The 16,677-nt window shown below is 39.0% G+C and overlaps 3 non-coding genes across 3 annotated transcripts; all 3 read right to left on the bottom strand.

Annotated features, from left to right (window-relative positions):
• Positions 1-1,330: 1,330 nt before the first annotated feature.
• On the bottom strand, positions 1,331-1,403 carry TRNAK-CUU (transfer RNA lysine (anticodon CUU)). Its single transcript has one exon. It is a non-coding gene; the product is annotated as a tRNA-Lys (tRNA).
• Positions 1,404-7,662: 6,259 nt separating this feature from the next.
• Positions 7,663-7,735, bottom strand: TRNAA-AGC (transfer RNA alanine (anticodon AGC)). Its single transcript has one exon. It is a non-coding gene; the product is annotated as a tRNA-Ala (tRNA).
• Positions 7,736-13,988: 6,253 nt separating this feature from the next.
• Positions 13,989-14,061, bottom strand: TRNAK-CUU (transfer RNA lysine (anticodon CUU)). The gene has a single exon. It is a non-coding gene; the product is annotated as a tRNA-Lys (tRNA).
• Between the last annotated feature and the right edge of the window lie 2,616 nt (positions 14,062-16,677).

The following is a 16,677-nucleotide window of genomic DNA, read 5'->3' as shown; positions in this document are numbered from 1 at the left end:
TCTGTTCTTACTCTACAACAACCATGGCAATTACAAGTTAAAAAGTAAAATGTATGCAAATTTTAGAATGGAGAATGCGGGCATCGATCCCGCTACCTCTCGCATGCTAAGCGAGCGCTCTACCATTTGAGCTAATTCCCCTGTGTGCTCACTCAGCATCACATTTCAAAAGTAACGTTACTGCTGTCCACACTTTATTTTAAGACTAATTGCCCATAACATGAGTGTTCAGTTCACTCCTAACTGATGCCTTAACTACACCTAGGGGATGTTTTACACTTCAGGTTGGCTTGTTTAGTACTTGAATAGGAGTGATATCACTGTATGTTAACCTAGACTCAGGCCCTACCTAATCTTGGAGATACATTTCTCATGAATGAGTAACCAAGGGAGATACAATTTTTAGGAGTTAGTGCATGTCTAATGCAAGATTAATCACCATATTATGAGAGCCAATGCTATCATCCAGCAAAAAATACTCGTTTTCGCCCAACGTGGGGCTCGAACCCACGACCCTGAGATTAAGAGTCTCATGCTCAACCGACTGAGCTAGCCGGGCTCCCACTTAAATATGGTATGCAGACTCATCATTTTTTATGAAGGAAAACTGTTTCTGGATATTCCTCTGCTCTTGTTTTGCAAGGAACTTCACTTTTATACATCCTTCAGAGGAAAGAATGTCAAGTAAAATAAGACGAAATGAAAATGGAAGGTGTGAAATTTTCATTTTGAGATTGCATAAGAAATCAAATTCCTCTCACGTGCTATAGAATACCTAAACACTTTTGATTAAACCACTTTAGTTGTTATAATGACACCAAATTTGAAAGCCATCTGTGACTTTTCTGTTCTTACTCTGCAACAACCATGGCAATTACAAGTTAAAAAGTAAAATGTATGCAAATTTTAGAATGGAGAATGCGGGCATCGATCCCGCTACCTCTCGCATGCTAAGCGAGCGCTCTACCATTTGAGCTAATTCCCCTGCGTGCTCACTCAGCATCACATTTCAAAAGTAACGTTACTGCTGTCCACACTTTATTTTAAGTCTAATTGCCCATAACATGAGTGTTCAGTTCACTCCTAACTGATGCCTTAACTACACCTAGGGGATGTTTTACACTTCAGGTTGGCATGTTTAGTACTTGAATAGGAGTGATATCACTGTATGTTAACCTAGACTCAGGCCCTACCTAATCTTGGAGATACATTTCTCATGAATGAGTAACCAAGGGAGATACAATTTTTAGGAGTTAGTGCATGTCTAATGCAAGATTAATCACCATATTATGAGAGCCAATGCTATCATCCAGCAAAAAGTACTCGTTTTCGCCCAACGTGGGGATCGAACCCACGACCCTGAGATTAAGAGTCTCATGCTCTACCGACTGAGCTAGCCGGGCTCCCACTTAAGTATGGTATGCAGACTCATCATTTTTTATTTAGGAAAACCGTTTCTGGATATTCCTCTGCTCTTGTTTTGCAAGGAAGTTCACTTTTATACATCCTTCAGAGGAAAGAATGTCAAGTAAAATAAGACGAAATGAAAATGGAAGGTGTGAAATTTTCATTTTGAGATTGCATAAGAAATCAAATTCCTCTCACGTGCTATAGAATACCTAAACACTTTTGATTAAACCACTTTAGTTGTTATAATGACACCAAATTTGAAAGCCATCTGTGACTTTTCTGTTCTTACTCTGCAACAACCATGGCAATTACAAGTTAAAAAGTAAAATGTATGCAAATTTTAGAATGGAGAATGCGGGCACGATCCCGCTACCTCTCGCATGCTAAGCGAGCGCTCTACCATTTGAGCTAATTCCCCTGTGTGCGCACTCAGCATCACATTTCAAAAGTAACGTTACTGCTGTCCACACTTTATTTTAAGTCTAATTGCCCATAACATGAGTGTTCAGTTCACTCCTAAATGATGCCTTAACTACACCTAGGGGATGTTTTACACTTCAGGTTGGCATGTTTAGTACTTGAATAGGAGTGATATCACTGTATGTTAACCTAGACTCAGGCCCTACCTAATCTTGGAGATACATTTCTCATGAATGAGTAACCAAGGGAGATACAATTTTTAGAAGTTAGTGCATGTCTAATGCAAGATTAATCACCATATTATGAGAGCCAATGCTATCATCCAGCAAAAAATACTTGTTTTCGCCCAACGTGGGGCTCGAACCCACGACCCGAAGATTAAGAGTCTCATGCTCTACCGACTGAGCTAGCCGGGATCCCACTTAAATATGGTATGCAGACTCATCATTTTTTATTAAGGAAAACTGTTTCTGGATATTCCTCTGCTCTTGTTTTGCAAGGAACTTCACTTTTATACATCCTTCAGAGGAAAGAATGTCAAGTAAAATAAGACGAAATGAAAATGGAAGGTGTGAAATTTTCATTTTGAGATTGCATAAGAAATCAAATTCCTCTCACGTGCTATAGAATACCTAAACACTTTTGATTAAACCACTTTAGTTGTTATAATGACACCAAATTTGAAAGCCATCTGTGACTTTTCTGTTCTTACTCTGCAACAACCATGGCAATTACAAGTTAAAAAGTAAAACTGTATGCAAATTTTAGAATGGAGAATGCGGGCACGATCCCGCTACCTCTCGCATGCTAAGCGAGCGCTCTACCATTTGAGCTAATTCCCCTGTGTGCTCACTCAGCATCACATTTCAAAAGTAACGTTACTGCTGTCCACACTTTATTTTAAGTCTAATTGCCCATAACATGAGTGTTCAGTTCACTCCTAAATGATGCCTTAACTACACCTAGGGGATGTTTTACACTTCAGGTTGGCATGTTTAGTACTTGAATAGGAGTGATATCACTGTATGTTAACCTAGACTCAGGCCCTACCTAATCTTGGAGATACATTTCTCATGAATGAGTAACAAGGGAGATACAATTTTTAGGAGTTAGTGCATGTCTAATGCAAGATTAATCACCATATTATGAGAGCCAATGCAATCATCCAGCAAAAAATACTCGTTTTCGCCCAACGTGGGGCTCGAACCCACGACCCGAAGATTAAGAGTCTCATGCTCTACCGACTGAGCTAGCCGGGATCCCACTTAAATATGGTATGCAGACTCATCATTTTTTATTAAGGAAAACCGTTTCTGGATATTCCTCTGCTCTTGTTTTGCAAGGAACTTCACTTTTATACATCCTTCAGAGGAAAGAATGTCAAGTAAAATAAGACGAAATGAAAATGGAAGGTGTGAAATTTTCATTTTGAGATTGCATAAGAAATCAAATTCCTCTCACGTGCTATAGAATACCTAAACACTTTTGATTAAACCACTTTAGTTGTTATAATGACACCAAAATTGAAAGCCATCTGTGACTTTTCTGTTCTTACTCTGCAACAACCATGGCAATTACAAGTTAAAAAGTAAAATGTATGCAAATTTTAGAATGGAGAATGCGGGCATCGATCCCGCTACCTCTCGCATGCTAAGCGAGCGCTCTACCATTTGAGCTAATTCCCCTGTGTGCTCACTCAGCATCACATTTCAAAAGTAACGTTACTGCTGTCCACACTTTATTTTAAGTCTAATTGCCCATAACATGAGTGTTCAGTTCACTCCTAACTGATGCCTTAACTACACCTAGGGGATGTTTTACACTTCAGGTTGGCATGTTTAGTACTTGAATAGGAGTGATATCACTGTATGTTAACCTAGACTCAGGCCCTACCTAATCTTGGAGATACATTTCTCATGAATGAGTAACCAAGGGAGATACAATTTTTAGGAGTTAGTGCATGTCTAATGCAAGATTAATCACCATATTATGAGAGCCAATGCAATCATCCAGCAAAAAATACTCGTTTTCGCCCAACGTGGGGCTCGAACCCACGACCCTGAGATTAAGAGTCTCATGCTCTACCGACTGAGCTAGCCGAGCTCCCACTCAAATATGGTATGCAGACTCATCATTTTTTATTAAGGAAAACTGTTTCTGGATATTCCTCTGCTCTTGTTTTGCAAGGAACTTCACTTTTATACATCCTTCAGAGGAAAGAATGTCAAGTAAAATAAGACGAAATGAAAATGGAAGGTGTGAAATTTTCATTTTGAGATTGCATAAGAAATCAAATTCCTCTCACGTGCTATAGAATACCTAAACACTTTTGATTAAACCACTTTAGTTTTTATAATGACACCAAAATTGAAAGCCATCTGTGACTTTTCTGTTCTTACTCTGCAACAACCATGGCAATTACAAGTTAAAAAGTAAAATGTATGCACATTTTAGAATGGAGAATGCGGGCATCGATCCCGCTACCTCTCGCATGCTAAGCGAGCGCTCTACCATTTGAGCTAATTCCCCTGTGTGCTCACTCAGCATCACATTTCAAAAGTAACTTTACTGCTGTCCACACTTTATTTTAAGTCTAATTGCCCATAACATGAGTGTTCAGTTCACTCCTAACTGATGCCTTAACTACACCTAGGGGATGTTTTACACTTCAGGTTGGCATGTTTAGTACTTGAATAGGAGTGATATCACTGTATGTTAACCTAGACTCAGGCCCTACCTAATCTTGGAGATACATTTCTCATGAATGAGTAACCAAGGGAGATACAATTTTTAGGAGTTAGTGCATGTCTAATGCAAGATTAATCACCATATTATGAGAGCCAATGCTATCATCCAGCAAAAAATACTCGTTTTCGCCCAACGTGGGGCTCGAACCCACGACCCTGAGATTAAGAGTCTCATGCTCTACCGACTGAGCTAGCCGGGCTCCCACTTAAATATGGTATGCAGACTCATCATTTTTTATTAAGGAAAACTGTTTCTGGATATTCCTCTGCTCTTGTTTTGCAAGGAACTTCACTTTTATACATCCTTCAGAGGAAAGAATGTCAAGTAAAATAAGACGAAATGAAAATGGAAGGTGTGAAATTTTCATTTTGAGATTGCATAAGAAATCAAATTCCTCTCACGTGCTATAGAATACCTAAACACTTTTGATTAAACCACTTTAGTTGTTATAATGACACCAAATTTGAAAGCCATCTGTGACTTTTCTGTTCTTACTCTGCAACAACCATGGCAATTACAAGTTAAAAAGTAAAATGTATGCAAATTTCAGAATGGAGAATGCGGGCATCGATCCCGCTACCTCTCGTATGCTAAGCGAGCGCTCTACCATTTGAGCTAATTCCCCTGTGTGCTCACTCAGCATCACATTTCAAAAGTAACGTTACTGCTGTCCACACTTTATTTTAAGTCTAATTGCCCATAACATGAGTGTTCAGTTCACTCCTAACTGATGCCTTAACTACACCTAGGGGATGTTTTACACTTCAGGTTGGCATGTTTAGTACTTGAATAGGAGTGATATCACTGTATGTTAACCTAGACTCAGGCCCTACCTAATCTTGGAGATACATTTCTCATGAATGAGTAACCAAGGGAGATACAATTTTTAGGAGTTAGTGCATGTCTAATGCAAGATTAATCACCATATTATGAGAGCCAATGCTATCATCCAGCAAAAAATACTCATTTTCGCCCAACGTGGGGCTCGAACCCACGACCCTGAGATTAAGAGTCTCATGCTCTACCGACTGAGCTAGCCGGGCTCCCACTTTAATATGGTATGCAGACACATCATTTTTTATTAAGGAAAACTGTTTCTGGATATTCCTCTGCTCTTGTTTTGCAAGGAACTTCACTTTTATACATCCTTCAGAGGAAAGAATGTCAAGTAAACTAAGACGAAATGAAAATGGAAGGTGTGAAATTTTCATTTTGAGATTGCATAAGAAATCAAATTCCTCTCACGTGCTATAGAATACCTAAACACTTTTGATTAAACCACTTTAGTTGTTATAATGACACCAAATTTGAAAGCCATCTGTGACTTTTCTGTTCTTACTCTGCAACAACCATGGCAATTACAAGTTAAAAAGTAAAATGTATGCAAATTTTAGAATGGAGAATGCGGGCATCGATCCCGCTACCTCTCGTATGCTAAGCGAGCGCTCTACCATTTGAGCTAATTCCCCTGTGTGCTCACTCAGCATCACATTTCAAAAGTAACGTTACTGCTGTCCACACTTTATTTTAAGTCTAATTGCCCATAACATGAGTGTTCAGTTCACTCCTAACTGATGCCTTAACTACACCTAGGGGATGTTTTACACTTCAGGTTGGCATGTTTAGTACTTGAATAGGAGTGATATCACTGTATGTTAACCTAGACTCAGGCCCTACCTAATCTTGGAGATACATTTCTCATGAATGAGTAACCAAGGGAGATACAATTTTTAGGAGTTAGTGCATGTCTAATGCAAGATTAATCACCATATTATGAGAGCCAATGCTATCATCCAGCAAAAAATACTTGTTTTCACCCAACGTGGGGCTCGAACCCACGACCCTGAGATTAAGAGTCTCATGCTCTACCGACTGAGCTAGCCGGGCTCCCACTTAAATATGGTATGCAGACTCATCATTTTTTATTAAGGAAAACTGTTTCTGGATATTCCTCTGCTCTTGTTTTGCAAGGAACTTAACTTTTATACATCCTTCAGAGGAAAGAATGTCAAGTAAAATAAGACGAAATGAAAATGGAAGGTGTGAAATTTTCATTTTGAGATTGCATAAGAAATCAAATTCCTCTCACGTGCTATAGAATACCTAAACACTTTTGATTAAACCACTTTAGTTGTTATAATGACACCAAATTTGAAAGCCATCTGTGACTTTTCTGTTCTTACTCTACAACAACCATGGCAATTACAAGTTAAAAAGTAAAATGTATGCAAATTTTAGAATGGAGAATGCGGTCATCGATCCCGCTACCTCTCGCATGCTAAGCGAGCGCTCTACCATTTGAGCTAATTCCCCTGTGTGCTCACTCAGCATCACATTTCAAAAGTAACGTTACTGCTGTCCACACTTTATTTTAAGTCTAATTGCCCATAACATGAGTGTTCAGTTCACTCCTAACTGATGCCTTAACTACACCTAGGGGATGTTTTACACTTCAGGTTGGCATGTTTAGTACTTGAATAGGAGTGATATCACTGTATGTTAACCTAGACTCAGGCCCTACCTAATCTTGGAGATACATTTCTCATGAATGAGTAACCAAGGGAGATACAATTTTTAGGAGTTAGTGCATGTCTAATGCAAGATTAATCACCATATTATGAGAGCCAATGCTATCATCCAGCAAAAAATACTCGTTTTCGCCCAACGTGGGGCTCGAACCCACGACCCTGAGATTAAGAGTCTCATGCTCTACCGACTGAGCTAGCCGGGCTCCCACTTAAATATGGTATGCAGACTCATCATTTTTTATGAAGGAAAACTGTTTCTGGATATTCCTCTGCTCTTGTTTTGCAAGGAACTTCACTTTTATACATCCTTCAGAGGAAGGAATGTCAAGTAAAATAAGACGAAATGAAAATGGAAGGTGTGAAATTTTCATTTTGAGATTGCATAAGAAATCAAATTCCTCTCACGTGCTATAGAATACCTAAACACTTTTGATTAAACCACTTTAGTTGTTATAATGACACCAAATTTGAAAGCCATCTGTGACTTTTCTGTTCTTACTCTGCAACAACCATGGCAATTACAAGTTAAAAAGTAAAATGTATGCAAATTTTAGAATGGAGAATGCGGGCATCGATCCCGCTACCTCTCGCATGCTAAGCGAGCGCTCTACCATTTGAGCTAATTCTCCTGTGTGCTCACTCAGCATCACATTTCAAAAGTAACGTTACTGCTGTCCACACTTTATTTTAAGTCTAATTGCCCATAACATGAGTGTTCAGTTCACTCCTAACTGATGCCTTAACTACACCTAGGGGATGTTTTACACTTCAGGTTGGCATGTTTAGTACTTGAATAGGAGTGATATCACTGTATGTTAACCTAGACTCAGGCCCTACCTAATCTTGGAGATACATTTCTCATGAATGAGTAACCAAGGGAGATACAATTTTTAGGAGTTAGTGCATGTCTAATGCAAGATTAATCACCATATTATGAGAGCCAATGCTATCATCCAGCAAAAAATACTCGTTTTCGCCCAAAGTGGGGATCGAACCCACGACCCTGAGATTAAGAGTCTCATGCTCTACCGACTGAGCTAGCCGGGCTCCCACTTAAGTATGGTATGCAGACTCATCATTTTTTATTAAGGAAAACCGTTTCTGGATATTCCTCTGCTCTTGTTTTGCAAGGAACTTCACTTTTATACATCCTTCAGAGGAAAGAATGTCAAGTAAAATAAGACGAAATGAAAATGGAAGGTGTGAAATTTTCATTTTGAGATTGCATAAGAAATCAAATTCCTCTCACGTGCTATAGAATACCTAAACACTTTTGATTAAACCACTTTAGTTGTTATAATGACACCAAATTTGAAAGCCATCTGTGACTTTTCTGTTCTTACTCTGCAACAACCATGGCAATTACAAGTTAAAAAGTAAAATGTATGCAAATTTTAGAATGGAGAATGCGGGCATCGATCCCGCTACCTCTCGCATGCTAAGCGAGCGCTCTTCCATTTGAGCTAATTCCCCTGCGTGCTCACTCAGCATCACATTTCAAAAGTAACGTTACTGCTGTCCACACTTTATTTTAAGTCTAATTGCCCATAACATGAGTGTTCAGTTCACTCCTAAATGATGCCTTAACTACACCTAGGGGATGTTTTACACTTCAGGTTGGCATGTTTAGTACTTGAATAGGAGTGATATCACTGTATGTTAACCTAGACTCAGGCCCTACCTAATCTTGGAGATACATTTCTCATGAATGAGTAACCAAGGGAGATACAATTTTTAGGAGTTAGTGCATGTCTAATGCAAGATTAATCACCATATTATGAGAGCCAATGCTATCATCCAGCAAAAAATACTCGTTTTCGCCCAACGTGGGGCTCGAACCCACGACCCGAAGATTAAGAGTCTCATGCTCTACCGACTGAGCTAGCCGGGATCCCACTTATATATGGTATGCAGACTCATCATTTTTTATTAAGGAAAACCGTTTCTGGATATTCCTCTGCTCTTGTTTTGCAAGGAACTTCACTTTTATACATCCTTCAGAGGAAAGAATGTCAAGTAAAATAAGACGAAATGAAAATGGAAGGTGTGAAATTTTCATTTTGAGATTGCATAAGAAATCAAATTCCTCTCACGTGCTATAGAATACCTAAACACTTTTGATTAAACCACTTTAGTTGTTATAATGACACCAAATTTGAAAGCCATCTGTGACTTTTCTGTTCTTACTCTGCAACAACCATGGCAATTACAAGTTAAAAAGTAAAATGTATGCAAATTTTAGAATGGAGAATGCGGGCATCGATCCCGCTACCTCTCGCATGCTAAGCGAGCGCTCTACCATTTGAGCTAATTCCCCTGTGTGCTCACTCAGCATCACATTTCAAAAGTAACGTTACTGCTGTCCACACTTTATTTTAAGTCTAATTGCCCATAACATGAGTGTTCAGTTCACTCCTAAATGATGCCTTAACTACACCTAGGGGATGTTTTACACTTCAGGTTGGCATGTTTAGTACTTGAATAGGAGTGATATCACTGTATGTTAACCTAGACTCAGGCCCTACCTAATCTTGGAGATACATTTCTCATGAATGAGTAACCAAGGGAGATACAACTTTTAGGAGTTAGTGCATGTCTAATGCAAGATTAATCACCATATTATGAGAGCCAATGCTATCATCCAGCAAAAAATACTTGTTTTCGCCCAACGTGGGGCTCGAACCCACGACCCGAAGATTAAGAGTCTCATGCTCTACCGACTGAGCTAGCCGGGATCCCACTTAAATATGGTATGCAGACTCATCATTTTTTATTAAGGAAAACTGTTTCTGGATATTCCTCTGCTCTTGTTTTGCAAGGAACTTCACTTTTATACATCCTTCAGAGGAAAGAATGTCAAGTAAAATAAGACGAAATGAAAATGGAAGGTGTGAAATTTTCATTTTGAGATTGCATAAGAAATCAAATTCCTCTCACGTGCTATAGAATACCTAAACACTTTTGATTAAACCACTTTAGTTGTTATAATGACACCAAATTTGAAAGCCATCTGTGACTTTTCTGTTCTTACTCTGCAACAACCATGGCAATTACAAGTTAAAAAGTAAAATGTATGCAAATTTTAGAATGGAGAATGCGGGCACGATCCCGCTACCTCTCGCATGCTAAGCGAGCGCTCTACCATTTGAGCTAATTCCCCTGTGTGCTCACTCAGCATCACATTTCAAAAGTAACGTTACTGCTGTCCACACTTTATTTTAAGTCTAATTGCCCATAACATGAGTGTTCAGTTCACTCCTAAATGATGCCTTAACTACACCTAGGGGATGTTTTACACTTCAGGTTGGCATGTTTAGTACTTGAATAGGAGTGATATCACTGTATGTTAACCTAGACTCAGGCCCTACCTAATCTTGGAGATACATTTCTCATGAATGAGTAACCAAGGGAGATACAATATTTAGGAGTTAGTGCATGTCTAATGCAAGATTAATCACCATATTATGAGAGCCAATGCTATCATCCAGCAAAAAATACTCGTTTTCGCCCAACGTGGGGCTCGAACCCACGACCCTGAGATTAAAGAGTCTCATGCTCTACCGACTGAGCTAGCCGAGCTCCCACTTAAATATGGTATGCAGACTCATCATTTTTTATTAAGGAAAACTGTTTCTGGATATTCCTCTGCTCTTGTTTTGCAAGGAACTTCACTTTTATACATCCTTCAGAGGAAAGAATGTCAAGTAAAATAAGACGAAATGAAAATGGAAGGTGTGAAATTTTCATTTTGAGATTGCATAAGAAATCAAATTCCTCTCACGTGCTATAGAATACCTAAACACTTTTGATTAAACCACTTCAGTTGTTATAATGACACCAAATTTGAAAGCCATCTGTGACTTTTCTGTTCTTACTCTGCAACAACCATGGCAATTACAAGTTAAAAAGTAAAATGTATGCAAATTTTAGAATGGAGAATGCGGGCATCGATCCCGCTACCTCTCGTATGCTAAGCGAGCGCTCTACCATTTGAGCTAATTCCCCTGTGTGCTCACTCAGCATCACATTTCAAAAGTAACGTTACTGCTGTCCACACTTTATTTTAAGTCTAATTGCCCATAACATGAGTGTTCAGTTCACTCCTAACTGATGCCTTAACTACACCTAGGGGATGTTTTACACTTCAGGTTGGCATGTTTAGTACTTGAATAGGAGTGATATCACTGTATGTTAACCTAGACTCAGGCCCTACCTAATCTTGGAGATACATTTCTCATGAATGAGTAACCAAGGGAGATACAATTTTTAGGAGTTAGTGCATGTCTAATGCAAGATTAATCACCATATTATGAGAGCCAATGCTATCATCCAGCAAAAAATACTCGTTTTCGCCCAACGTGGGGCTCGAACCCACAACCCTGAGATTAAGAGTCTCATGCTCTACCGACTGAGCTAGCCGGGCTCCCACTTAAATATGGTATGCAGACTCATCATTTTTTATTAAGGAAAACTGTTTCTGGATATTCCTCTGCTCTTGTTTTGCAAGGAACTTCACTTTTATACATCCTTCAGAGGAAAGAATGTCAAGTAAAATAAGACGAAATGAAAATGGAAGGTGTGAAATTTTCATTTTGAGATTGCATAAGAAATCAAATTCCTCTCACGTGCTATAGAATACCTAAACACTTTTGATTAAACCACTTTAGTTGTTATAATGACACCAAATTTGAAAGCCATCTGTGACTTTTCTGTTCTTACTCTGCAACAACCATGGCAATTACAAGTTAAAAAGTAAAATGTATGCAAATTTTAGAATGGAGAATGCGGGCATCGATCCCGCTACCTCTCGCATGCTAAGCAAGCGCTCTACCATTTGAGCTAATTCCCCTGTGTGCTCACTCAGCATCACATTTCAAAAGTAACGTTACTGCTGTCCACACTTTATTTTAAGTCTAATTGCCCATAACATGAGTGTTCAGTTCACTCCTAACTGATGCCTTAACTACACCTAGGGGATGTTTTACACTTCAGGTTGGCATGTTTAGTACTTGAATAGGAGTGATATCACTGTATGTTAACCTAGACTCAGGCCCTACCTAATCTTGGAGATACATTTCTCATGAATGAGTAACCAAGGGAGATACAATATTTAGGAGTTAGTGCATGTCTAATGCAAGATTAATCACCATATTATGAGAGCCAATGCTATCATCCAGCAAAAAATACTCGTTTTCGCCCAACGTGGGGCTCGAACCCACGACCCTGAGATTAAGAGTCTCATGCTCTACCGACTGAGCTAGCCGGGCTCCCACTTAAATATGGTATGCAGACTCATCATTTTTTATGAAGGAAAACTGTTTCTGGATATTCCTCTGCTCTTGTTTTGCAAGGAACTTCACTTTTATACATCCTTCAGAGGAAAGAATGTCAAGTAAAATAAGACGAAATGAAAATGGAAGGTGTGAAATTTTCATTTTGAGATTGCATAAGAAATCAAATTCCTCTCACGTGCTATAGAATACCTAAACACTTTTGATTAAACCACTTTAGTTGTTATAATGACACCAAATTTGAAAGCCATCTGTGACTTTTCTGCTCTTACTCTACAACAACCATGGCAATTACAAGTTAAAAAGTAAAATGTATGCAAATTTTAGAATGGAGAATGCGGGCATCGATCCCGCTACCTCTCGCATGCTAAGCGAGCGCTCTACCATTTGAGCTAATTCCCCTGTGTGCTCACTCAGCATCACATTTCAAAAGTAACGTTACTGCTGTCCACCCTTTATTTTAAGTCTAATTGCCCATAACATGAGTGTTCAGTTCACTCCTAACTGATGCCTTAACTACACCTAGGGGATGTTTTACACTTCAGGTTGGCATGTTTAGTACTTGAATAGGAGTGATATCACTGTATGTTAACCTAGACTCAGGCCCTACCTAATCTTGGAGATACATTTCTCATGAATGAGTAACCAAGGGAGATACAATTTTTAGGAGTTAGTGCATGTCTAATGCAAGATTAATCACCATATTATGAGAGCCAATGCTATCATCCAGCAAAAAATACTCGTTTTCGCCCAACGTGGGGCTCGAACCCACGACCCTGAGATTAAGAGTCTCATGCTCTACCGACTGAGCTAGCCGGGCTCCCACTTAAATATGGTATGCAGACTCATCATTTTTTATGAAGGAAAACTGTTTCTGGATATTCCTCTGCTCTTGTTTTGCAAGGAACTTCACTTTTATACATCCTTCAGAGGAAAGAATGTCAAGTAAAATAAGACGAAATGAAAATGGAAGGTGTGAAATTTTCATTTTGAGATTGCATAAGAAATCAAATTCCTCTCACGTGCTATAGAATACCTAAACACTTTTGATTAAACCACTTTAGTTGTTATAATGACACCAAATTTGAAAGCCATCTGTGACTTTTCTGTTCTTACTCTGCAACAACCATGGCAATTACAAGTTAAAAAGTAAAATGTATGCAAATTTTAGAATGGAGAATGCGGGCATCGATCCCGCTACCTCTCGCATGCTAAGCGAGCGCTCTAGCATTTGAGCTAATTCCCCTGCGTGCTCACTCAGCATCACATTTCAAAAGTAACGTTACTGCTGTCCACACTTTATTTTAAGTCTAATTGCCCATAACATGAGTGTTCAGTTCACTCCTAACTGATGCCTTAACTACACCTAGGGGATGTTTTACACTTCAGGTTGGCATGTTTAGTACTTGAATAGGAGTGATATCACTGTATGTTAACCTAGACTCAGGCCCTACCTAATCTTGGAGATACATTTCTCATGAATGAGTAACCAAGGGAGATACAATTTTTAGGAGTTAGTGCATGTCTAATGCAAGATTAATCACCATATTATGAGAGCCAATGCTATCATCCAGCAAAAAATACTCATTTTCGCCCAACGTGGGGATCGAACCCACGACCCTGAGATTAAGAGTCTCATGCTCTACCGACTGAGCTAGCCGGGCTCCCACTTAAGTATGGTATGCAGACTCATCATTTTTTATTAAGGAAAACCGTTTCTGGATATTCCTCTGCTCTTGTTTTGCAAGGAACTTCACTTTTATACATCCTTCAGAGGAAAGAATGTCAAGTAAAATAAGACGAAATGAAAATGGAAGGTGTGAAATTTTCATTTTGAGATTGCATAAGAAATCAAATTCCTCTCACGTGCTATAGAATACCTAAACACTTTTGATTAAACCACTTTAGTTGTTATAATGACACCAAATTTGAAAGCCATCTGTGACTTTTCTGTTCTTACTCTGCAACAACCATGGCAATTACAAGTTAAAAAGTAAAATGTATGCAAATTTTAGAATGGAGAATGCAGGCATCGATCCCGCTACCTCTCGTATGCTAAGCGAGCGCTCTACCATTTGAGCTAATTCCCCTGTGTGCTCACTCAGCATCACATTTCAAAAGTAACGTTACTGCTGTCCACACTTTATTTTAAGTCTAATTGCCCATAACATGAGTGTTCAGTTCACTCCTAACTGATGCCTTAACTACACCTAGGGGATGTTTTACACTTCAGGTTGGCATGTTTAGTACTTGAATAGGAGTGATATCACTGTATGTTAACCTAGACTCAGGCCCTACCTAATCTTGGAGATACATTTCTCATGAATGAGTAACCAAGGGAGATACAATTTTTAGGAGTTAGTGCATGTCTAATGCAAGATTAATCACCATATTATGAGAGCCAATGCTATCATCCAGCAAAAAATACTCGTTTTCGCCCAACGTGGGGCTCGAACCCACAACCCTGAGATTAAGAGTCTCATGCTCTACCGACTGAGCTAGCCGGGCTCCCACTTAAATATGGTATGCAGACTCATCATTTTTTATTAAGGAAAACTGTTTCTGGATATTCCTCTGCTCTTGTTTTGCAAGGAACTTCACTTTTATACATCCTTCAGAGGAAAGAATGTCAAGTAAAATAAGACGAAATGAAAATGGAAGGTGTGAAATTTTCATTTTGAGATTGCATAAGAAATCAAATTCCTCTCACGTGCTATAGAATACCTAAACACTTTTGATTAAACCACTTTAGTTGTTATAATGACACCAAATTTGAAAGCCATCTGTGACTTTTCTGTTCTTACTCTGCAACAACCATGGCAATTACAAGTTAAAAAGTAAAATGTATGCAAATTTTAGAATGGAGAATGCGGGCATCGATCCCGCTACCTCTCGCATGCTAAGCAAGCGCTCTACCATTTGAGCTAATTCCCCTGTGTGCTCACTCAGCATCACATTTCAAAAGTAACGTTACTGCTGTCCACACTTTATTTTAAGTCTAATTGCCCATAACATGAGTGTTCAGTTCACTCCTAACTGATGCCTTAACTACACCTAGGGGATGTTTTACACTTCAGGTTGGCATGTTTAGTACTTGAATAGGAGTGATATCACTGTATGTTAACCTAGACTCAGGCCCTACCTAATCTTGGAGATACATTTCTCATGAATGAGTAACCAAGGGAGATACAATATTTAGGAGTTAGTGCATGTCTAATGCAAGATTAATCACCATATTATGAGAGCCAATGCTATCATCCAGCAAAAAATACTCGTTTTCGCCCAACGTGGGGCTCGAACCCACGACCCTGAGATTAAGAGTCTCATGCTCTACCGACTGAGCTAGCCGGGCTCCCACTTAAATATGGTATGCAGACTCATCATTTTTTATGAAGGAAAACTGTTTCTGGATATTCCTCTGCTCTTGTTTTGCAAGGAACTTCACTTTTATACATCCTTCAGAGGAAAGAATGTCAAGTAAAATAAGACGAAATGAAAATGGAAGGTGTGAAATTTTCATTTTGAGATTGCATAAGAAATCAAATTCCTCTCACGTGCTATAGAATACCTAAACACTTTTGATTAAACCACTTTAGTTGTTATAATGACACCAAATTTGAAAGCCATCTGTGACTTTTCTGCTCTTACTCTACAACAACCATGGCAATTACAAGTTAAAAAGTAAAATGTATGCAAATTTTAGAATGGAGAATGCGGGCATCGATCCCGCTACCTCTCGCATGCTAAGCGAGCGCTCTACCATTTGAGCTAATTCCCCTGTGTGCTCACTCAGCATCACATTTCAAAAGTAACGTTACTGCTGTCCACACTTTATTTTAAGTCTAATTGCCCATAACATGAGTGTTCAGTTCACTCCTAACTGATGCCTTAACTACACCTAGGGGATGTTTTACACTTCAGGTTGGCATGTTTAGTACTTGAATAGGAGTGATATCACTGTATGTTAACCTAGACTCAGGCCCTACCTAATCTTGGAGATACATTTCTCATGAATGAGTAACCAAGGGAGATACAATTTTTAGGAGTTAGTGCATGTCTAATGCAAGATTAATCACCATATTATGAGAGCCAATGCTATCATCCAGCAAAAAATACTCGTTTTCGCCCAACGTGGGGCTCGAACCCACGACCCTGAGATTAAGAGTCTCATGCTCTACCGACTGAGCTAGCCGGGCTCCCACTTAAATATGGTATGCCGACTCATCATTTTTTATGAAGGAAAACTGTTTCTGGATATTCCTCTGCTCTTGTTTTGCAAG

Source organism: Triturus cristatus, chromosome 4_1 (assembly GCF_964204655.1).
Source record: "Triturus cristatus chromosome 4_1, aTriCri1.1, whole genome shotgun sequence".
In the NCBI taxonomy this organism is placed as follows: Eukaryota; Metazoa; Chordata; class Amphibia; order Caudata; family Salamandridae; genus Triturus; species Triturus cristatus.
This window is presented reverse-complemented; position numbering and strand designations above follow the sequence as displayed.